The sequence below is a fragment of the Chiloscyllium punctatum genome, chromosome 14 (genome assembly GCF_047496795.1).
Source record: "Chiloscyllium punctatum isolate Juve2018m chromosome 14, sChiPun1.3, whole genome shotgun sequence".
Lineage (NCBI taxonomy): Eukaryota > Metazoa > Chordata > Chondrichthyes > Orectolobiformes > Hemiscylliidae > Chiloscyllium > Chiloscyllium punctatum.
Genome location: NC_092752.1, coordinates 31,054,205 through 31,079,228, shown reverse-complemented (window position 1 = coordinate 31,079,228; position 25,024 = coordinate 31,054,205). Strand labels below are relative to the sequence as shown.

General features: G+C 38.8%; 1 protein-coding gene across 6 annotated transcripts in view; it reads left to right on the top strand.

Moving 5' to 3' along the window:
* The window catches only part of inpp4b (inositol polyphosphate-4-phosphatase type II B), a 940,291-nt gene that overhangs the window by 558,438 nt on the left and 356,829 nt on the right, over positions 1-25,024 (top strand). Inside the window, exon 1 of one of the 6 annotated variants that reach the window (XM_072584135.1) lies at positions 12,993-13,014. The exons of the other annotated variants lie outside the window; for them this stretch is intronic. The gene's annotated coding sequence lies outside the window, so the exon portion shown is untranslated. Of the gene's footprint in view, positions 1-12,992; positions 13,015-25,024 lie in introns of those variants that run through there. 6 annotated transcript variants of the gene reach the window in all.

The following is a 25,024-nucleotide window of genomic DNA, read 5'->3' as shown; positions in this document are numbered from 1 at the left end:
ATGTGATGACGAAGCCACAGCAATGTGGTTGATGTTAACAGCCCTCTGAAATGGTCAGTAAGCAATTCTGTTCAAGCACAATTAAGAATGGTCAACAAATGCTGGCCTTAACCAGAGCTAGCAACAACCACATTCCATAGATATAATCTGATATCTTGTTGGCTGTAGACATGGCAATGGGTGGTTGCATATGTTTACAGAGTTATTCCCCTCGAGCATGCTGATATTTTATGTTTTAGCATCACAATTGTGTAGTGAAACACTTTTCTAAGTATAAGTAAAGGCCCATTTTCTAAACTCATCTGCTTTTAGTAGTTTTGCATTTTCTATGTCCGAACACTCATTAGTAGATTTATTTCAAATAAATATCAAAACTTACATCTAGGTAATTCCTGAAGGTGATACAAAACAAAGTTCTTAACATTGCACTCGTTGAACATCACTAGTAACTAGTTTCCAAACAGGACAACACCTATTCACAGCCACTTTCTGCCTATGGCCCATCAGTCAATGTTTAATCTACTGCAGATAATTGTCATTCTTCCACAAGATTCTATCTGACAGTGTACCCTGTTGTGAGATGTTTTATTAAAGGTTGTCTGAAAGTCCAGCTAATGTAATGTATCCATTTGATAACTCTGCTGTGCCTTGCAAACCCTTCCTATCTCTCCCACAGAATCTTTGTTGAGTCAAAAACTTTCCCATAAACATCACAGATGGCCACTATCCACTGTCCAATTAATTGATTCACTCACCTAAAAGCAGTTTTAGTTTGGTTGGAAATGTGTCTAATTCTTGTAATTACCTTTTCTGGAATTGTCCACTTTTAACTGACAAAATCTTGATTTCACGTTCATGTGATTTAGGGAACTTTCCAAAAGACTGGGAAATAGTCAATGTAACTCTTCTATTCAAAAGGAAGGAAGACAGTAAGCAGGAAACTGCAAGGTAATACTGACTAATATTGTTCATCAACTTATTAGAGTAGGGCTTTTGGAGAACTTCGACATAATCAGACTCAACATTTTAAATTTATTCATGGAATGTGATTGTTGCTGCATAAGCTAATATTCATTGCTAATTCTAATTGCCCAATGGGCAGTTAAAAGTCAACCAAGTTGCTGTAGTTCTGGTGTCACATGTAGGACAAACCAGATAATAGCTCTCTCAGTTACTCTGACTCTATTTCTTTCTATTCTTTTCTTTCCCACGCAGTGTTGTTTCATCTTCTGATTTGTAAAGTACCTCTGGATGGCTTTCTGACATGCAGAGAACAAAGTAATTGTGGTTTTTCCTCCTCTTCTAGTGACTAAAATAAATATCTTTTGTCTAAACCGCTTCTGTAAATTTCCTACTTGAAAAATCTATATAATTAAATTTCCAAAAATTACCCCTGTAAATTTAATTTGCCTGTGCTCCAAAAATTGAACTCTGCTTTTGAGGAAAACCTGTTCTTGGATTTTGCTTCAAAACCTCACTGGCAACAGATAACATAATACCTAAAGGCCTATTGGAAAGTTTAGTAACTGGACAGCTAATCTTTTTGCTCCAGTATATTGCAAACTTTCTGATAATACCTTAAAACATCACGTGCAAATAATTATAATGCCATTGAAGATCAGGTGACTTTTAGCAGGGTCAGCTCCAGGTGCTTCTGAAACTGAAGTAGATATCTAGTTAAAGAAGGACATGCATAGTAATCTGGGAAATTCACACATCTTTTTATTTCAACAAGAAAAGACTATGGCATTTGTTGTTTTTTTTCACCACGGGCAAAAGATTTTTTTTTTAAACATAAAGGACAGAATTTTATAGATACCAGAACAAAGCGGGCTCTGCTGTCAAATGTGGCAGAATTATGTGAGAAGTCCAGCAAAGCCTATTTCGATGTTGGGTGCAACTTGCTGCACCTTTTAACTAAGTTCCGGTGTCAAGGTGAGATTCTAACTCGAAAGTGGCAAGTTGACAATTTAATGGGGAATTATTTCTGGTTAATGATATTAATAAACGCATATTTCACCTTATTAATATGCATGTTCTTATACTACCCTCAAGTGTATGAAATGCCAAGGATTCTTGATACGAAAGTCAGTGTGGGTACCTTGTGACTAGTTCGCAGCTTGCTCCAAAAAAAACTCCATGTTGGATACCATGTGGTCACATGCACCCAACATCCATGGACATTGACATCTGACATATCTAAGAACCCTCATGGACCATCCACATCTACTTACACTGCACTTCAATATTGACATTGCAAGTAATGCCAACTATCGTGCTTCAGTAAGAACACTTTGCACTGAGGGGTATACATCTACCTTACGGACTGGATCAGGCTGCACCTCCAGGCTGTTTTCTTGTTCTCAACTGCTCCTTATTCTGAATGTGTCTGGATGCCCACAGCATCCCTGCTTGCCTTGCTTTGCCTTTTTTTGCACTGTGCCCCTTAGCCCCTTAGACTTCATTTTCTGGGGAGTTTCAAATGGTACTGAACATTCTGCAATCACCAAGAAGCATCCCCATTTCTGATGTTATGATGTAGAGAAGATCATTGGAAAAAAAATCAAAGATGGTTAGTGCCAGCACACTACCCTGAGAAACTCTTGCATGTCCTGACATGAAGATGATAGACTTCCAACAACTACAACCATCTTTCTTTGTGCAAGAAAAAGGTTTTCTCAGATCTCTGTTGACTAGTGTTTTACCATAGTTCTTTAATCCATACTCAGCCATTGTAGCCTTGTTGTCAAGGATGGTCATTCTTACCCTCACTACTGAATTTCATCTGTTTCATCAATGCTCGGACCAAGCCTGTAATGAGATCAGGAGCTGTGTGACCTTGAAGCCAAACTGAACCACGTGAACACCTCCAGGTCTGTTCTTTATTGGTTTCTTTCAGTACAGTCAACTTATTTTCAACTCTTCATAGTCCCTGTTGTCATCTATTCGATATTTACTTCTTCCCCAACTTATAATCAGAGCGCAGACTGATGAGGTGTTATAGTGCTGGGTTGGATTTGACCTGCTTTGTGTGGATAGGACGTAACAAGGCAATTTTCATCTGTATCAGGTAGATGCGAATGTTGCAACTGTGCTGGAAGGCTTGACTTGGGTGCAGCTAGTTCTGGAGCAGAAGTCTACAATACTGTTGTCAGAATGTTGTCAGGCTCTGTAACATTTCCAGAATTCATTGTGTTCAGTATTTTCTTAAAATCATTTTGAGTGAATCAAATTAGCTGAAGACGGCACCTATGATGCTGGGGCCTTAGGAAGAGTCTGTGATGGACCATCTACTTGACACTTCTGACTGAAGACGGATGCAAATACTGCGGATTTATATCTTATGCAGATATGTTGGATTTCCTAATAATTGATTATGGGTGTATTTGTGGAGTCTGTTCTTTCACTGAGCTATTTAATTATACACCAACATTCATGACTGAATGTGGCAGAACTTACTGAGCTTAGAGCTGATCTGTTGGTTGTGGGATCATTTAGCCATGTGTTAGCATTCCATTTCTGTTTGACATGCAAGTGATCCTGTGCTGTAGTGTCATCAAGTTGGCATCTTAGCTTAGGTGTGCTAGGTATACTCCTGGCTTGCTCTCCTCGACACTTCACTGAATTAGGATGGGTCCCATGGCTCGACGGTAATGATAGAATAAGGGATATGCTGGACCATGAGGTTACAGATTATCATTGAATCTGTTTTAGCTGCTGATGGTGCTCTGGTCCTCATGAATGTCAGCTTTAAACTGCTGGATCTGTTTGAAATATGCCCCATTTAGTATGGATGATAGTGCCACACAGTGTGGTGGAGAGTACGTTCATTGTGAGGACAGGGTTCCATCTCCTCAATAGCTATGTGGTTATCACTTCTACTGATTATTGTTATGGATGGATGCATCTGGTATGGATGAGGTTAAGTATTCTTTTCCTCCTTATTGTTTCCTTCACCACCTATGGCAGACTCCGTCTGGCAGCTTTGTCCTTTAGGATTGGGCCAGCTAAGACAGTAATGTTGCTACTGAGTCAGTCTTTGTGATTAATGTTGATCCTCAAACAGAGTAGGAGCAGCTCAATTTGATAATCGTTCTGCTTATCCCATAAGGAGAGGCTGCAAAAGTTGGTCTGACCATTACTATGATTTGAAGATGCTGGAGTTGGACTGGCGTATACAGAGTTAACAATCACACAACACTAGGTTATAGTCCAACAGGTTTAATTGGAAGCACACTAGCTTTCGTAGCGTCGCTCCTTCATCAGCTGTTAGTGGAGGGCTCAATCCTAACACACAGAATTTATAGCAAAAATTTACAGTATGATGTAACTGAAATTATACATTGATAAATACCTTGATTGTCTGTTGAGTCTTTCATCTGTTTGAATACCATGATAGTTTCACTTCTTTCATGGTATTCAAACAGATGAAAGACTCAACAGACAATCAATTTATCAATGTATAATTTCAGTTACATCACACTGTAAATTTTTGCTATAAATTCTGTGTGTTAGGATTGAGCCCTTCACTATCATCTGATGAAGGAGCGACGCTCTGAAAGCTAGTGTGCTTCCAATTAAACCTGTTGGACTATAGCCTGACGTTGTGTGATTTTTAATTTTGACCATTACCAGGCTTTTAGAAAAGAGCTTGTTAAGCATACCTAAAATATGAACTAACAATGATTTTATAAAATACCAGAACACTTATAATAGGTAAAATGTAGCACGACAAGCATTTGAACTATCTCATTATTAGAGTTAACATTTTCACAATGAGGAGGAAAAGACTAACTTTTGGGTTGCATTTCGTGAAAGATCTGGTTGACTGTATTTTGTTCTGATGCAATCAAGCAGAGGAGGGAGGTACTGCAGGTGTAGAATTTGCATTGGCAATATTGTGAAGTAGGTAATATGATAAAATGCATCAATGCATTCTAAGATCTGTAAGAGTGCCACTGAAACGATGGCATTATTGTTGGTTATTATTAATGCCACATGCACGGAGGAGAATGCTGGATCAATTCCCACACTGTATGTTCTGAGGTATTTCTACAATCCAAGTATGTTGGCACAGGACTGCTTCAAAGTCAATTAGACACTAAGATATAAAACAACAGAATGACCTAAATATCAAGTAGGCTCTGTGCAGTTCTATCACTTCTGGCCAATTGCTAAGTGTAGCAGCTTCACATGATACCAAATGCAAATGGACAGTATTGCATATTAAGAGGCACTATTGATAAAACTGGCTGTTCACATATTCCAATTCTGCTGCAAAAAAAGTATATCATCTAAAGTTAACTCTGATTCATCCTAAGTTGTAGAAAATTAAATATTATTGGTGGCATAAAAAAATTAATAAAATCTAATACTGTACAAAATTCTCTTCTGCATTAAAAATGTTAGTCAAAACCCAAAAGCTACTCTTAGCCCATGGGCAAAACTAAAATTAAATAATTTATTTGGCTGTAATTTTGAATAGCCTGCTGTCAGTATGGGTGAAGTTCTCAGCTGAGTGACCATGCAAGTTATTGCAGAGGAGTCAATTTAATGAAGTCCAGTAAACCTCCAGAAAAAGATGAGATCTCAATGTACAAGAAAACAGACCAATTGAAAGATGACTGCTCCACAAGGATGCAATAATTATTTCAGTCTCCAAGCAGAAAGGTGACTCTGTCGATTAATGGAAAACTTTATTGCTTCTGATAGGGAAGTATTCACAAAAATGCTTTACAATCATATGCTTCAAAATGTTATTGACTCAAGAATTCTTGAGGCACAGTGATTTTCAGAGGAAAATGTAACTCTAGTAGTTTTTAATCACTCCCCTTGAATGCTGTTGGAGGGAAACATACAGAAAAAAAAATATTCTGGGGTTATATATAACATTTAGAAAATATTGATATCTGCTATGTGTGATTCAGATTCATTGAAATATTAAACTATGCTAGTTGATTTTTATTTCCGTGAAATTCAAGAGGAAAACTGCTATTCTGTAATACAGGTGGTATCCATGAAATATCCTGTAATGCAGGAAATCCATGACTGGTAATTCCACATGGACCCTGCATGATGCATTTTTAATTGTTTAATTTTCTTTTCTTGCTGAGATCTTTCTCAATTTTTTGATCGTGTTCGTGCAACAAGCATCTTTGGGCTTATTTTCACAACAACATTAAAATAGCTAAGGTAAAGGAACATGTAGTATTTCCCACTGGGCCTCTTGTGCAGTGGTATTGTCCCTACCTCTTAGCCTGGAGACCCAGGTTCAAGTCTGTTCTAGAGATGTGTAAGAACATCTCTGAGCAGGTTGTTTAGAGAGTACATAAGGTGATCAAAGTTTCAATCGGGGACAATTTTGAGAATAGTGACTATAATTCTACAGGTTTTTGGTTACTTACAGATAAAGACAGTAGTGGACTTCAGATAAAGGTATTAAATTGGAGGAAGGCCAACAATAAATGAATTAGGCAAGAATTGGAGAATTGGATTGGAAGCGGCTGTTTGAGAGTAAATCCACATTTGATATATTGGAGTCTTTAATCAACTGCTATTTAAGAGTGTAACCCAGGCTGAAAATGAAGGACCGGAATGGCAGGACTTGGGAACTTTGGATGATGGCAAATTATCAGCTTAGTCCAAAAAAGGAAGCATACCTAAAAAATAACTTTGAAAAATATAGAGGAAATAAGGATGAGGTCAAACGGGGAATTAAGAGGGTTGAAAGGGGCTATAAAATGTCCTTGGCCACCAAGGATAAGAAAATCCCAAGGTACTTTATACATAGGTTATGAGCAACAGGGTAGCTGGGGAAAGAGAAGGCCTACTCAAGGATAAAAGATGGAGGTTATATGTGGAGCTAGAGGAAATGGATGTGATCCTTAATGAGTACTTTATATCAGTATTTGCCAACGAGAGACCTGAGGGTTGTTGAGGTGAGAGAAAGGCAGTTGAATACTCTCGGGCAGGTCAGCATAATGGAAGAGGAAATGTTGAGTTTCTTGAAATTTGTTTAGGTGGGCAAGTCCCCAGGGCCAGGCAAGATGTATCCCAGGATACGGTGGGAGGCAAGGGTGGAAATAACTGGGGCCATAACAGATATCTTTGTATCTTCTTTGGCCTCAGGCAAGATTCCAGAAGACTAGAGAATGGCCCATGTAGTTCCTTTATTTAAAAAGGGAAACACAGATAATTCAGGCTGGTGAGCCTGACATCAGTGGTAGGGAAGGTGTTGGAGAAGATAATGAGAGACAGGATTCATTTTGAAAGCAAATGGAATTGTTAGTGATAGGCAGCATGAATTTGTGCCGGGAAGGTCCTATCTCACCAATTTGATTGAGTTTACTGACGTAGTGACAGGAATGATTGATGAGGAAAGGACAGTGGATGTTGACTACATGAACTTTAGTAAGGCATTTGATAAGGTTCCTCATGGCAGGCTGGTACAGAAGGTAGAGTCTCATGTGATCCAGAGTGAGCTGTCTAGATGGATACAAAACTGGCTTGGTCATAGAAGACAGAGAGGAACAGTAGAGAGGTGCTTTTTGGAATGCAGATCAATAACTAGTGGTGTTCCACAGTGACCATTGCTGGAACCTTTGTTGTTTGTAATATGTACAAATGATATGATTAGTAAGCTTGCAGATGACACCAAAGTTGGTGGAGTTTCAGACAGTGAGGAGGAATGTCAAAGGATACATCAGGACATATGTTGAAGACTTCAGCAGAGAAATGGCAGATGGAATTTAATCTGGATAAATGTGAGATGATGCAATTTGGAAGATCACATTCAAGTGAAAATTATATAATTGGCAAAACCCTTAGCAACAGTGACATAAAGGGATCTGAGCCACCAATCCCTGAAAGTGGCAACAGAGGTGAATGAGGTGGTCAAGAAGCTATACAGCATGCTTGCCTTCATCAGCTGAGGCACTGAATATAAAAATTGGCAAGTTATGTTACAGCAGTTCAAAACTTTAGTTAGGCCACATTTGGAATGTTGTGTGCAGTTCTGATTGCCACACTACCAAAAGGACATGGATGTTTTGGAGAGCGTGCAAAGAAGGTTTACCAGGATGTTGCCTGCTTTTGGATGGTTATAGTGATGAGGGAAGGTTGGATAAACTCAGATTGTTTTCACTGGAAGGATGAAGGCTGAGGGGTGACCTGATAGAGGTCAACAAAATTATGAGAGGCAAGATAGAATGGATAGTCAGAGGATTTTTCCCAGAGTAGAAAGGCCAACTACAAGAGGGCACAGATTCAAGGTGAGAGGGAGGAAGTTTAGCAGAGAGGTATAGGGAAAATCTTTCACACAGAGAACAGTGGGTACCTGGAACTCTCTGCCAGTGGAGGGAGAGGAAGTAGCAATGTTTAAGGTGTATCTTGATAGATATATGAGTAAGAGGCAAACAGAGGGATAGAAACTGCACATGGGCAATATGGAGCAGGTCTAAATAAGGATTAGGAATTGGCGCAGACTTGATGGGCTGAAGACCCTGTTCCTATGCTGTATTGAATTGTATTGTGTTTTAATGATCCAATTTGCTTTGCTTTATTATAACCAAGATGTTATCTGCACCTTCTCTGGCAACTTAAATGATAGCACTGATCCTATGATATTTGGAAATAAAAGCCATCTATGAACATACGTAAGATCATTTCCCAACACAACGATTCTGAGCTGAAGTTCCTTGAATTATTGATTTGTAATGAAAATGGATTTTCCTGGAATCATAAGCTCTCCACAAACTTCCGTATGCTGCTAATGCAGCACACCTTTGGTCTGCCATCTCTGTTTAACCTTGTTTTATGTTTTATAAATAAACATTTTATATAAATAGTTAACTAAGTTCAGTGTTTTAAAAAATCTAACCTAATTATTTTAAAATCTTAATTTAATGAAGCATTAGTTATCGGTTCCCAGTTCAAATACATACTGTCACAAACTGAGCAAATTGTGAAGGCAGGGGAGGTCTTCCTTATGCCTCAGCATGGAATTGCCGCTTTCACCAAATTCTCACATTTCACTCTTTTTAATGCATTCAATTCAAACGATGTGATTACATGCTGTATCTGACAACATCAATCAATGGCAATGTTGATTTATTACTCGTGCTGCAATGTCTAAATGCTACTTTCTAATCTATGTCTAGTCAACCTCAAATAATTGAACATGAAGTTAAATAGTTTGAAGGAGTTTCCCCACCAAACCATTTAAAAGGATTATGAAATTCTTATAGGACAGTTGCTGTATTTACGTCTTCTAGTAGCTGGAACAATGCAAGCATTTTCAAAACTTTTCCTTACATATTATGACAAACCCCAAAGTGATCAGTAAATGTAGATTCCTAGTGGCTAAATTAAAGGATTTTCATGATGGGATTTCAAGTTTTTACTATAGCAGACTTCGGCTGTAATGAACATACTAAAACAACATGATCTTTTACAGCCAGATAAATTCTAATTCCCAAACTGCTACTACAGTGAGGGTTACCTTGGAGACTCCACCACCCCCTCCCCCCACCCCCAATCCCACCTCTGGCTCAAGCTAGTCAGATCCATTTCACTTTTTGAGCCCTTTTGTTCTCTTTACCCCCTACTACACTCTCATGTCATGATGCACCCTTTAATTTCTGTCCCCCTGGGTACATCACCACCTCAAATTTCATACCTGGGAACTTCATTCTTCGACTTTCCAACTCTTACTGGTGTCTCAAGTTTGACTTCCCTCCATGTCTGTCTTTACATTCTTTGCAGGACCTAATTGAAGCACACATCACTGCTTCCTTCTGAACAACTCATCCAAGTCTTGCCCAGATCATCCTACCAGCATGTGCAACTGGGAAGCTAATCTTCACTTTTCCTCCCGTCCCTTTCTATCATCCTATTATGGAGTCATCATTTGAGTTTGCTGTCGATGCCCCTCTCCACCTCTGCCTCTATGATGTCTTCACTCATAACCAAAGCTATCCATGATCTTATTGTAGATGATCACATTGACGTCACAGAACCTAAATAAGGGGTGATGGCACCTTCCCTCAAAGAAGTTTTCTGCCTGGTCCTTCCTTCAACAAGCAAAATTCTGGAAATCTGAAATAAAAGCTAAAAATGATCGGAATACTCAGCAGACCTAGTAGCATTTGTTGAGAGAAAAATATAGTGTTGACATTTCAGATCAAGTGTGACCCTTCATCAGAGTAGACTAATTCTGCTGAGACATGCTGAATATTTCCAGCATTTTCTGTTTTTTTCACCTTTCCCTGTTTTCTTGTCCAGACCAATATGGTAGTGGTATGACTCTTAACGACCAAATCATAATTTGTCTATCCCCTACTTTTTTTCCACCTTCTCTTCCTTTGAATGTCTCACCTTGTTTCATCCCTCTTGGCTCTCATTTGAAATCCTTATTCTTTACAGTCCACAACATTACCATGCCAGTTTTCTAACTACTGCATTGTCACTTCCTTCCTCCCTAAGTCTGTAAACTGACTGACCTTTCATCCTTGATGAGCTCAACTTTCATGTTCTCCCTCATCTGAGTCCATTCCCCTCCCTTTAATCTCTGCTTGTTTGAAAACTTTCAACCTACATTCACCTCTTGTCCTTGCCATGTCCTCATGCTAATCATAGATAAAACTATTTTAATCACTTCTTTTATATAGCTCTTAACCTCCATCCACATCCTCCTCACAACTCTACCTCTTCAATATTATTCCCGGGTAACAATTCTCTCCTAATTAATTTACCAACTCCCCTTTTACCATCCCTATCATCTAACCTTAGACCACTGCAGCTACCCATCTGCTCAGTTCCATCATCTCCATGTTGATACCTTTGACCCCAATAAAAACCATTACATACTGTCATCCTGATCACTCCAGCAGAATGCCTTTCATCTACACCCTGTTAAGTTCAACAGATGCATACTTGTGTCTATGTGTGTTGGAGAACTGGCTTTCTTTGCTAGATCTAGCTGTGTCATCCTGGAATGCAAAATTAGCTCTGACTGCCATCAAAGTGTTTCTCAAGAAAAGCCCTTGGTCCCTTGTGTTTTGCAAATTCCTGTTCCATCTCCTACCTCAACTTGCTCTCCAAACTCCTTGAAACTGCCAGTGAATCCTTCTAATCAGCTTTTTGTCTTGTTAAACACCAAATTGACTCTTATCAAAGTAACAAAAAGTGCTTCTTCAGTGTGACTGTCCAAGATCTTCCTAAAGCACTGTACCAAACTGCTTCTGGATATCTCCATGCACTTTGACTCTGAGTGCAGGATCATTGAATGGTTTTCTGGTATATGCAACACTTTGATCTGTACATCCATCAAAATTCTGTTGAATCTAGTCTAGTGTGAGACCATGTCCTCTGGGAGCTGGCATCCGTGCTGTTCTTTCCTATGTGCATTTCCCCCTTTTTCCATACTTCTAAAATGTCAGCATCTGAGCTTGTAACTAAAAGTGATGTTTACCCTCCGTGCTTTCTTCCTCCTCCTCTCCTGTCTGTGAAAGATCCAGTTGTTGAGAATTTGTTGTGCTATCTGGAAAGTGAGCAATGATTTCAGGTGAATATTGTACTGGCTGTTGTAAAACCAAATAGTTCATTAATGTTGATGTTCCATTGAGCTCCATTCATTTTATTGATGTAACATAGTCGGACTCTAGACAGGGGGTTCTACACTAGTCTTTGTAGGGAACAATACTTTGTACAGCTCCTGGGAGTCTTGACTGAGTCATTGTACTACTTGTTATCATGCAATAAACCAACTTGTTAATTAATACCAATGCTTCATGTGTGCCGTCTGTATGGTGTGTATCCTGTGCCACCGACCATTAGATGGACTTTAGACACAGGAAGTTGGTGGCAGTGAACTACTTGGAACAACTCTTGCTCTGAAACACATACAGAGGTGGCAGACATCATGACGTTCCAGTACTGTCAACTGTGGTAATATTACACTGGAGGTTAGTCAATTCCTTTTCTGTAACATATTATCAAAGTGCATTGCAAAATCTCTCATTTTATAGGAAAAAACTTGCCAAGTTTTTCTTCTTTAGTGAACGATTGGCATGTTCAGCGTTCTAGCCCACAATTGTTTGAGTTATAGTTGGATCTTACAATTTTAGCCACTTGCATATACATGATTTTCATTGGATCGCCTTTGACGACCTGCGGTTTCAGTTTCTAACATCCAAGGTTCTAGAATCCCTTATCAACCCCTTCTATCTTTCTCTTCTCCAATGAAGATGTTCCTTACAGCTAACTTGTTTAGCCATGCATTTGGTCAACTATCCAAATAGAATATTATGGAACTCGGTTGAAATTTTGTTTGCTAAGTTCTTGTGATGAATCTGAAAATATTTTGCAATGCGAAAGATACTAAATAACTAAGTTGTTAAGAAGTTGTACTATAATTAGCTTTAGTATTTATGATTTAGAAAGTGACATTGTGAAGGGATCCTGTGCCTGATCACCATCCAGTGCTAAATACTTCAAAATGTCTGTGAATGAGAGTTATCCATGGATAAGATTAGACTCCCCTGAAATTCCTCCTCTCTGTATTCACAATGAATCAGAACCAAATATCTGGAGGAACTCAGAACTACCAGTGCTCTCAGGAGAGGAGTTAGAGAGCAAATGAGTCTTGCCACTTTTCAATAGGTGCTGTAGAGTGAGTTTGTGTTCTTGCATTCAACAGTGGAATGGATAAACTGCAATTTTTATGGAGGATTTTGGAAATTTAGAGAGACTCTGAAAGTTTTTGCTCAAAGCTTGCAATGAGGAAAGTAGTGAGACAATCAGCATTTTTGATGCAGCAAAATCTGACATCAAATTCTGAAGTTTGCATCTGTCAGTAAACACAGAAGTGCAGAAGTTGATGTTAGAGATGTGCTACTGTTCTATAGGCTGTGCTATTTTTAACTTTCACCGAAAGACTTGTTCAACTGAATAATGGCATGAATGTGCTATCCTTTACCACCAGGTTCATCACTGAAAGTAGCTGCGAGCTTCTAGGTAAGGTATCTTTCAAAATAAACTAGATGGGTACACTTAATACACTTAAATGTTCAGCACTGATGTTTATCCTTGGAATTGTGTGTTCTCTTCAAAATGATGAGAAAACAGAGAGTTATGAATGGATTATTTGAAGTGGAGGAATGCAATGTAATTGGTGAGGATACTTTAATGTGACTGGTTGAAACAATTCCTTGTTCATGGTTGCCAGATATGCCCTGGAGAGATCACAATTAGAAAGATACCAGATTAATGGAAATTGCCACTCACAGGCCTGTGAATAATCTGTGGGCAGATGAGATTTTAGTGCATGGCAAGTCCTATTATTTTGCAGCTGAGAACAAAATCTGGGCCAGCAGATATTGGGAGGGGACCCATTATTTTGAAGTTTGTTTGTTATGATTAAGCCAATTGGAGCCACCTTGATCCCAAGGAGAAACAATGCTACCAGGCTCTAATAAATGAAGTCATTCCATATACTTTAAGGTGGTCAGTTTCTGTTATACAGCAATTTTGCTACTACTTTTTCCTTTGTTGCCAAAACTGGCTATAACATTTTCTCCAAATTGACATTGAAAGAGTGAACACAAATATGAACTTTTCATTGTTCTAATTTTAAAATAAGATTCAAAGGTGATTACTCCGGATAAAGGTTACTTTACTATTTTAAAGCCGATGTAGCTGTCAGGGGACTAGTTTCAATTAATCCAAATTTTAAAAAAAGGGATTCAAGCTGGCATCAATTTAAGAGGTGTTGGGGACACAGCAGTCACACAATAGAATAACAGACAATGAACCAAGAGGTATGTGTCAATGAAAGAACAGTTAATCTGAATTGCTACATTCTTCAGACATGGGAGTGAGAACAGTTACCAAGAAATTGAGTGCCAGTTTATTCTTTCATAAAATTGCATACACACTGAAAGTGTTCCAACACTAAGGCCAGAACTTATTAGTTGACAATGAAATCACTCAATTAATATAAGATGCATCTTAACAAGAGGAAATAAATTTATTAAATCTGATTTTAGTAATGCATCGGGTATAATAGGAAGTAAAGGCTTCTGAGACTGCAAAAAAACTTATAATTTAATATTATAGTGTTAGGGAGTGAATTTTGTGGATAAATTACTGAGAACCAGAGAAAAAATAATTAACATAGAACTGTAAAACCGCAAAATGAAAAAATCTAAACTATGTCAGAATTTTACTTAAGTAAGAGGAATGGCTACTAACCAAATTTGATTTTGTTTATCATTACAGTTCATGTACTTATTGAAAGGTTCTTTCTATATTTAACATTCCATAAATTCATGTGGCTTTTCAATGAACTTTTTTTGTAGCTGCCAAAAACAAACCACTTTGAGGTGTTTATTGAGAAGCAGTTGACGTTTCATCAGTGATACTTACTGACTTATGTTTTGACTGTGGGTGCAGATAGTAAGCATTGATATGAAGCATGGAGACGTGTAATTATTTTGACTTGAGTTAAACAAATGCTTATGGCTAAAGATTGAGATTAGAAGCTGCCGTGAAGTAGATGACTTTTTCTGAAGGTATGAGCAAAATCTCTTCACGTAACAATTGAAAACTCATCAACATTTTTTTAAAAAAAGAATTATGAAGCTATGTTGTTATGTTTTGATAGATTCAGTACATATTATGAAAAGCATTTCTGTATTTGCTCTGTATACAAACAATTGAGTATGGCTAAGGCTTTGGACCAGTAACTCCTGTCTTTTAAGCTATCAATCTAGGTCTGTAAAGGCCTCCTTTTGGCAGAAACCAATGCTGAATCTGTTGTGTCTGTAGACACCATAGTCAGTGTTTACAAAGAACAAATGAGAATGAATTAATGGGCTTAAACTTGGCTAGGTTGATTCTGGTTCCAGATTCTATCTGGCTTTCGAGAACAGAATCCTTGTAGTTCCTGTAGTTTATGTAAGAAGTTAATGGCAACCTGGTTTATACAGTAATGATCTTCCTTCAACCTGATCCTTATCCACATTGGTCTCTCTGGTATCTTGGAGGGCATGTGGGAGACTCAGAAACTGAGTGTAACCTCCTATACATAATTATTCAAAAGACTCCTACCATTGTGTAGAGTTGTGGACCAGTAATGAAGAAAGGCCAGAATGATATTGTCTTTCTACAAAAGGACCTTGTCAGTATTAGCACCCTATTCAGCATCACCATGAAGGTGAACTGATAATCTGTACAAAATTGTGTGATTCAGTGAGGTCCTTGAAGAAGTCATTAGTGAACAGCAGGACAGTATTTGAGATGACCATCTCAAGAATGCCATGTGTGGTGAAAATCTCTTTAAGTGTAATGATAATTGGTGAAATGGGGACCATATTGTTCCTTGACCTCCAGACAGCAATATTTAATCAACCACAATGAGGAAATCTTTACCTTTTGAAGACTAATAGATACATCCAGAAGTAAGAGGGGAAGATTAGTATCTATGACTATGACAATACCAAGGATTTCTTGGATTCCTGTCTATGGATAATTGTTAGCAATTGTCAATGTCAAGTTTACTCATGACATGTAATAGATTAGGAAGCTGTAGAGTAATGTAGTGTGATTCTATGTTAATGAAGCTGACAATAAGCAAAACCCCCCATTAATAGGTCTCAGCAGCCGCTGGGAAAAAAAGGAGCCCACAGTAGGGCAGAAAGAGGTGAGATATGTGGTGGGCTGCTCAACATTCGGCTCTTCATCCCTATGAGAAGATCTTGGCCATGACTACTTAGAGTGACCAACTGATCGTGTCAGAGCCCCTAGACTGATATCTGAGAAAAGGGAGGGATTGAGTGAAATGAAAGTCAATGCATAATTATTCATGCTGGTGTTGGTGAGGTAAGTGTTCTGTGTGAATGAGCAAGCAGGGCAGATACCATGCAAGGTCAAGATAGAATGGGTATGGGTGGGTGAGAGCAAGTGAGGGAAGGCGTTGCATGTAATAGTGAGAGTGGTACAGCATTAGCCTTAGTGGGAAGTGGGTGCATTAGCAAAGACAGAGTGAATGCGAGGAAGCAGAGAGAAGATTGCCCTGGTCCATTGGACAAAGTTGTTGACCATCTTCCTTCATTTCCAAGCATTCCCCCAGTTTGCTGAGACTGCAATGACTCAAGTGGCAACTTGGATCAGTTTGGTAGGCTGTCATTGTATGACAGCCTCCCCTCTTCCAGGAAGGGTATGGCTCTGCTCTGCGGCATCCCAGCCACCTGGATCTCAAGGTCCATAAGTGTGGTGCTCATTTCATTTATCTACCACAGAGAGAAAATTTTGGGAATTTTGGAGAGCATCTCCAGACTGTGACAGTATGCTCGGGTCACAATGGCCTTTTAAAGTGGACACAAGAATACCATTTATTCTAGGTTATCCCTTCAGTGGTGAGTTTTTCTTGGTACAAGGTGTGGTAGAATCCAGCTAGCATCGAACGAGAGAGTCATCATAAGGTGTGGTAGACAGTTAATGAGGTGAATTTGGAACAAAAGTCTAAGAAAACATCCTGGGCCTAATGTACAGAAACACTGCACAAACCTCAATCAAATTGGCACCACCAAAAAAAAAACTAACATAGTACGTAAGGTACGATTTGTCTAGAGAGCACACAAACTAATTCCTTTCACTGTATCTCAGTACTTGTGAATAATAAATCAAATCATGTCTTCAATGTCCTTTGATTTACCAGACTACCAGATAGTGTTATGAACTTGTGCCTGGCACTTGGAAATACCCAAGTAAACATTGGAGAATGTCCAACCTGAGGATGCTGAGAATAACAAAGTGGTCGTTACAGACTAAAGCAATTGTTCAGAAGACTTAGCTGGTAGCATTGCTTAGAGAAAGGTCTTAGAATGCAATCAGTGGGAATATGTGCTGGCCATTCCATGACTCAGTACTATTATATGGATACACATTTCGTGACCTTTCTGAGATGTATGAACTTTTTCCAAACTGAGTCAGTGGTTGTTAGGAGGAACTTGGTTGACAAATACATTTAAGACTCCACATCTTCAACATGTAAACATTCTGTTTAGACAGTCCCCCTCCTCCCAAAAAAAACAGGAGGTGCAGGAAAATGTATCAGACACGGTCTGCAGTTTGCCTTGGATATACTCTGTGGTGGGGTCAAACTGTGTAAGTCTTAATCAGAATCTTTGTCATTGGGATGGAATTTTTGTTCGATCCTTAGTGAAGAAAGGTTGATCTGATTCCATTGAAGCTCTCTCATCCTGCAATTAATTGCATTCTATTTCTGTAAGGAATCTGCCTCATAAGTTGACCCTACTGTCATGTGGGACAAAAGAAGGTGGCTTCTTAATAAATTCTGAGGAATGAAGATGGACTACTTCAGCGTATGCCTTATAAGCCTCAAGCTGAGTCTATAATATTGATTGTAGACAATAATCTAAATGACTGCAGACAAAAAAAATGTCTTACCCCTGCTTGGTACAGGCAATAAAGGTTATATTCAAACCTGAATCTTGATGGACGCTATCTTTACCAACTGATATATAACATGGTCAAACAACACATTTATTTTGTAGATAAAATCCATCTTATTGCTTAGAATTACTCAAAAAAAGTGTTTTGACATCAGTCTGAGACCAATAACTGCAATAGCCTTGAGAACAATCGTCACATAGTCTGAGCTATTGGTGGCAGAACATTGGTTGGAAAGTGATGTTTCCCTTGCTGACATCAATTTCTGTTGAGAATTTTATCATTCTGTATGTTTTATTTTAAGATGGCTCTTTTTTCCTAACTTTTTTTTGTGTGGCCTGCCTAGTCATTGCCCATTAAATTCTCATCCGAGGCAGTGAGCATCGACGGTTTTCTAAACTTTCTGGCTTTGAACTACTTCACACAGCACAATAAGATATCAAGGGGACTTGTGGTTTTCCTTAAAGAATATAAAACGTTAATTTCCTGTCCCCCAGGATGTGAGGCACATTGTAGAGACTTTTTAGAAGCCGCATGTCAGTCTGCTAATACTGTGCAATGCTCAATGATTCATTCTCTCTCTCTCTCAAAGTAAATGTTGGAGTCAATTAAATAATTTTTTATTGAATTGATATCGTTGTCCAACTGTAAATGTTTTTGAAATATAAACTTCTACAAAGTTATAGGTACTTTATATTTTGAACATTTGAACTTCTACAGTCTATTAGTAGTAGTACGGGTTTCAGCACTAATTTTAGAGCAATATGATATTTGGTGTCTCAATTATGTCATTTGCAGTGAATTTGAAAAGCCTACTATAAAACTGTCTATCATGTAACTTTGGCATTTAACCAACCAATTCAAACATTTGCACAGTGGGATTAACATTGGAAATAAAACAGCTGGAATTATACAGTGGTGATCTACCAGCATCTGAAAACTGGACAGGTTTGGTGATGTTCCCATGCTTTGGAACAATTGGAGTGGATTTAAACTCAATTGGCAGGGAGATAGGATCCTGCCAAGTAATTCAGGGAGGGGGAGAAGCTGAGACGAATTTAGAAGTTAAAACATGAGTAAGTGGGTCTGGAAGGCAGAAGAAGTATAAAGTAGATAAGAAAAACGTGACTGTGGCAAGACTAATTTGAATATATTTTAATGCAAGGAGCCGAGAGAATAAGATGGATGAACTGACAGCACAGATAGGCTTGTAGGAAAATAATATCACAATTACAGAATCATAGAATTTACAGCATAGACTGAGGTCATTCAACCCATTGTTTCTGTACTAATTCCTAAAATCCTATCTGGGTAGTCCCACTCTCTTGCTCTATCTCCATAGCCCTTCGTCACTTTCAAATATATATATATATCCAGCTCTCTTTCGAAATGTCCAGTGGAATCTGCCTCCATCACTCCCCCAGGTAGTGCATTCCAAATCTGAACAACTCTGTGTAAAGATGTTTCTCCTTATCCCACTCCTAGCTCTCTTGCTGACAGTTTTAAAATTGTGACTTCTAGTTACTGATGAACCAACTAATGGAAATAATATCCTTCTTTACCCTGTGAAAATTGTTCATAATTTTGAACACTTCAATATGGTCATCTTTTGATTTTCTCTATTCTGTGGAGAATAAGCCCAATCTCTCTAATCTTTCCTTGTATCTTAAATTCCTAATATTGTTTGAAGTAAATATCGTTTGAACTCTCTCAAGGGCTTTGATATCTTTCCTTAATGAGATGCCTGGAACTGAAAGCAATATTCCAAATGTGGTGTGACCAATGATCGGGAGATGTATAGTGTCACTTTCTTGCTTTTATACTCTGTGCCTCTAATTATAAACCCAAGGATCCTATAAGCCTTCTTAATAACTGTTTTGACTTGCCTGGCTAACGTCAAAGCATCATGCACATGGTCCCTCCGCTCCTGTGCTCCCCTCAATGTTGTACCATTTAGCCTGTATTGTCCCTTGTGTTTCTTCAACAAAAATGCATTTCTTCACATTTCTTTGCATTGAAATTCATTAGCCAGGTGTCTGCCCATTTGGCCAACTTGTCTATATCCCTCTGAAGTCATTCAGCATCATCCTCACAATTTACTACTCTCCCTAGCTTAGTATCATCTGCAAATTTAGAGATTTCTCCCTCAACATCCACCTCCAAATTGTTTGTATAAATTAGACAAACCAAGGGTCCCAACACCAATCCATGGGGAACATCACGTCTGACTCTTATCCAATCTGAGAAATGCCCATCGACACCTACCCCCTGTTTCCTATCTTTTAGTCAACTTATAAATCCATGCTGCCAAGAACCCACCAAATAGGATCCTGTTTTGATAGCTAATCTGCCATGTGGCATCATATTAAATGCTTTCTGAAAGTCCAAATATATATCTACCCTCATCCATTACCTATATCACCCATCAAAGAACTCAATTAAATTTATCAGACATGACAAAGCCATGTTGACTGTCTAGTATTAACTTATTTTTCTCTAAATGCATATTACCTTATCCTTATTATGGCCTCCATCACATTTCCTATTATTAATCTCAAGCTGGCAGGTCTGCAGTTTCCTAGGTTATCCTTTGTCCCTTTATTAAATGACAGTGTCACATTTGCAGTCCTCCAGTCCCCTGGAACTAATTCTGTGTTCAGAGAGTCCTGGAAAGTTTCTGTTACTGGCTCTGTGATTTGCTTCCTTAACTCTCTCAGCATTGCAAGATGCATACCATCTGAGTCTGGTGAATTCTCTACCTGAATTGTTGCCATCCTTTTAGCACCTCTTCTTTACCTATAACTGCTCAACACCCATGTTTTCAGCTCGGCCACTTATTGTGACATGGATGAAAGACGGGCAGCTAAACATTCCCGAATCTAGAATATGCAGATGAGGTAGAGTGGGTAACAGAGGAGAAGGGAAGTTCACAATATAGATGAAGAAGCCAATTATAGCATTGGTAGGAGTGGATGATATATTGGACAGATCATGAAGTGTGGTTGTGTGGGCAAACAGTGTGCTATATTTCCCATCCTCCTCTCCCCCCGCCCAGGCCCACTAAACATTTAAGGAGAGATAGATTACCACATTTCAGAGAAATGGTAGGGGATTTTAACCATGCAAATATTAGCTGGATTGCTTCTCATGTGAAAGATCAGGAAGGAAGAAATTAGGAGAATTTTTTTTAACCATTGCATAAAAAGTCTAAAAAAGCAACTAATATTCTGGACCTAATATTTAGAAATGAGACCGGGAAGGTAGAAATTAACAGTGAGGGAACATTTTGGAGATGGTGATCATAAAACAGTTAGATTTAGGATAGTTATGTAAGAGGATAGTGATGGCTGAGAATGAAGGTTTTAAATTGGGGGAAGGCTAAGTAAAATACAATAAATGAAATTACTAAGAAAAGATGCAATTTGGCTCAAGTGCGCTGGAATCATCTACTTACAGATAAAGCTGTGTCAGAACAATGGGAGACATTCAAGGAGAAATTAGCGAGAGCACAGGTCTGATATGCTCCCATCAGGTCAAAGGATGGGGCCAAGACCAGAGAATCCCAGATGTCAAAGGTCAAGAAGGTTAGAATTAAGCAAAAACAGAAGCTTGTGGCAGATACTGAGGGCTGAATGCTACAGAGTTGCTAGAGAAGTATAAAAACTGCACGGGAAATTTGGAAAGGAAATTATTAAACAAAGTGAATGTATAGGAAAGCATTGTGAATGAGGGAAAATCCAAAGTTGCTTTTGAATAAGTAGAGTCAGACAGTAACTAGGAAACAGTAAATCATATTCATCATTCGTGTGTACGTGGAAGAATGAATATTAATGAATGAGTATGAATATCCTTAAAGAATATTTTGTGTGGTCTACACAAGGGAAATGGATAATGCATGTATAGTCCTGGTACAGGACTATGAAATATTAGGAAAATTGAGGGCGTGCAGTGAGAAGATACTAGCAGCTGTAGCAGCCTTTAAAGTGGATGAAATGTATCTCTGGTAGTGAGGGAGCCAAGAGAGAAGATATCAGGGTCCTTAGCAATGATTTTCAAATTCTCTTTGGTCACAGGTGAGGTATCAGAGAACTGGAGGACTTCTAATGTTGTCCACATTCCTGATGAAGGGCTTATGCCTGAAACATCAATGCTCCTGCTCAGATGCTGCTGGCTTGCTGTGCTTTTCCAGTGCCACATTTTTCAACTCTGATCTCCAGCATCTGCAGTCCTCACTTTCTCCTTGTACTTTCCAGGGTCTTACCATTAGTAATATTATTCCCTTATCTTGTTAGCTCTTCCCTAGCGCATTACCTCGTCCTTACTCAGATGAATTCAATTTGCCACTGTTCTTCCCTCCTAGCCAGTCAGTTGATATCCTTCAGCGGTTAGTGGCTATCACTCACTATATTCCATTCTACTAGTTTTTATGTGATCCACAACTTCTTGATCATTCCTATTACATTTAAGTACAGATCATTAATGCACACCACAAAAAGCAAGAGCCACAGCACTGAGCCCTACAGAATCTTCTTGGAAACAGAATTCCTGTCACAGAAACATCCCTGTACGATCACACTCTGTTTTCTGCCAAATTTGGATCCAGCATGTCAGTTTTTACATGATTGACGGATCTGCCATGAAGATCATTTTCAAAAGCCTTGCTAATGTCCACATAGACCACTTAAAATGTATTCCTCTCATCAGTAATCTTAGTTTGCTTGCCAAAACATTTGATCAAGTTTGTCAACATGATCTTCCCTTAACAAATCCATGCTGGCTATCCCTAATTTTTCTGTGTCTCCAAGTGAGATGTATTGAGTCCCTCAGAATTCTCTCTGACAACCTTCCCATACTGTTTAGCCTGTTATTTCCTGGTCTATTCCTTCCTCACTTTGTTAATAATGGGGTGATATTAGAAGAAAGCACAGCAGGTCAGGCAGCATCTGAGGAGCAGAAGAATGCGTGAAACTTTGATGCTCCTGCTCCTCAGATTCTGCCTGACTTGCCGTGCTTTTCCAGTGCCATACTGTTCGACCCTGGAAAGTACTGAACATCCGAGAGATATCAATGTGCATAGCCACAGATTGCTTCAGGCATTAGGGAATATTGATGAAGGTAGCTGATAAGGCAGATGGGATGCATGTTGTCATTAACCAAGGCATAGAATGCAAGAGTAAGATGTTCATGCTGGAACTGTGTATAATGTTAGGTCATAACTGGAATACCGCATGCAGTTTTTGTCACATTGTAGGAAAGGTGTGATTGCACTAGAGAGGATGGCAGAGGAGATTTGACAGGATACTGCCTGGGTTAGGGGATCTGGCTGTGAAGAAAGATCAGATAGGCTGGAGTTGTTTTCCTTGGAGCAGCAAAGGTTGAGAGGTGACCTAATAGAGGTATGGAATACTATGAGGGACTTGGGGTGGTTAGAAAAGCAAAGTTTTCCATTAGTTGGGTGTTAAAACTCGGGATCACAGATTTACATTAAGAGGTAGAAGACTAAGAGGAGATTAGAAATTTTCTTTTCACTCTGAAGGTGTTGGACCTCATTACCTGACAGAGTTATTGTGTCATAAACTCATGAAACATTTAAGCAGGCTTAAGCTATTCACTTCAGTTGTCATAGCCTGCAGGATTATGGGTCAAAGCTGCCAAATGACATGAGTGTAGTCAGAGTTTGGTTGACCATCATGGACTTGAGCTGAAACAGCCTCCTTCTGTACTGGAAATGTCTGAGAGTCTACTGTAATATTACTGTTGCACTTTAGGCCTTAACTCAGAATAATTTGTGAACTAAGAATTTATATAAACTTGAATGCAGCCCTCTTTTAATGTCAAATTGTAAAGGCAATTTGTTACCTTTTCTGTATTTTTGATTGTGGAATGTAATAGGGATAGGGCTGTTTTAAAACAAGGATTGTGGGAGCAATTGCTGTACTTTTCATAAGCATGTTACTGAAACTCATTGTAAATCATGTTTGCATTGCTGCTTTGTTTAATTAGTGGGAGAAAGTGTTTGCAGGTGGTCGGTCATCAGGGGTGTATGCACAAATTGAGATTTGTCAACAACAAGTAGCCAATTGGCTTGTGAAGTTGTGTCCATGGTGGCTCAGTGTTGAGCACTGCTGCGTCACAGTGCCAGGGATCTGAGGTCGATTCCCACCTTGGGTGACTGTCTGTGTGGAGTTTGCACATTCTCCCTGAGTCCGTATGGGTTTACCCTGGCTGCTCCAGTTTCCTCGCACAATCAAAAGATGTGCAGGTCAGGTGAACTGGTGAACCAGCCATGCTAAATTGCTCATAGTGTTAGGTGCATTGGTAAGGGTTAATTTTAGGGTAGGGGAATGGGGCTGGGTGGGCTGCTGTTCAGAAGGTCACTGTGGCTTTGTTGGGCCAAATGGCCTGTTTCCACACTGTAGGTAATCTAATCCAGTTTTGAATGACAAAGCTTTTGTCAGGCTGATGGCCTTTCTAATGAGCTACTGGGGTAGCTGAACAGCTTGTGGGTGTGACTGAGATCAACAGAACCCTTTGGAAAGGAAGCTGGTGTTGTTTCTCTTCAGTAAGATACTTGAAGTCTGAAGAAAGCCAGTTTATTTTCTAACCTGTTGCTGTCATCTACGCATTTAATAAGTAACTAAAGGATTTTGCAGTTAATGTACCAATTGCCTGTACATTCTGCAAAGAAATTTAAAGTGCCTGGAGAAGAGAGATTGAAGAACTACAAGCCCTAACAAGCAAAAGGCTAATTTCAATGAACGTCTGGGGCTTCTGATTTTGTTGTCCCCATTTTTTTCTCCCTCCATCCATAGTACCTTTTTTTTTGTGAGTAAGGACCTTTAGAAAAGGTTAGAATTTAAAGAGTAGAGTTGAATGTTGACCAGATCATGGTTCTTTATTTGTGGTTAGAAACCAATTATTTGTAATAAATGACAGTTTCTGTGAAGTACAAAAACTGGTCCATGTTTTTGATAGCCTGGCTCTATCAAACAGACAAATTAAAGTTTTTATGTATTTTGATAAGTATTCTGGGAAAAAGAGCTTGATTACCAGCACACTACTCCAGTAAATCATGACAAAATGCTTTAATCTAAAAATTGAAATGCTCCTTTTAGTGTTCAGGATGCAAAACCGTTTTGAAATGCAAACCTAAGAGATACCAATTAGTTTATCCTGATAAATGACATTTTACAATAGGATGCAATTTTTGAGTAATTTTAGATTAGCCATGTTAAATGTATTGTGCTGAAGAGGCAAAATATGATATTGGACCTACAGTTCCTGAAGCTGTTCATCCATCACTGGGATTTTCCTTGTGTCATTTCTGATGTAAAATTAGCAATAGAGCTGTGATTGCTGTATTGAAACCATAACTCCATTGTCATTGTTTTGTGTGACTGGTAGAAAATAAAGGATATGGATTTTGGTATTCTTCATTCCAATAATTAACATGTGCCATGAAAGTGATTCCATTTTTTCAAAGCATGTTGGTTTAGTATTTCATGGATCAAAAGACTGTGTATATTTTGCACGTGCCCCAGACAGTCACTCA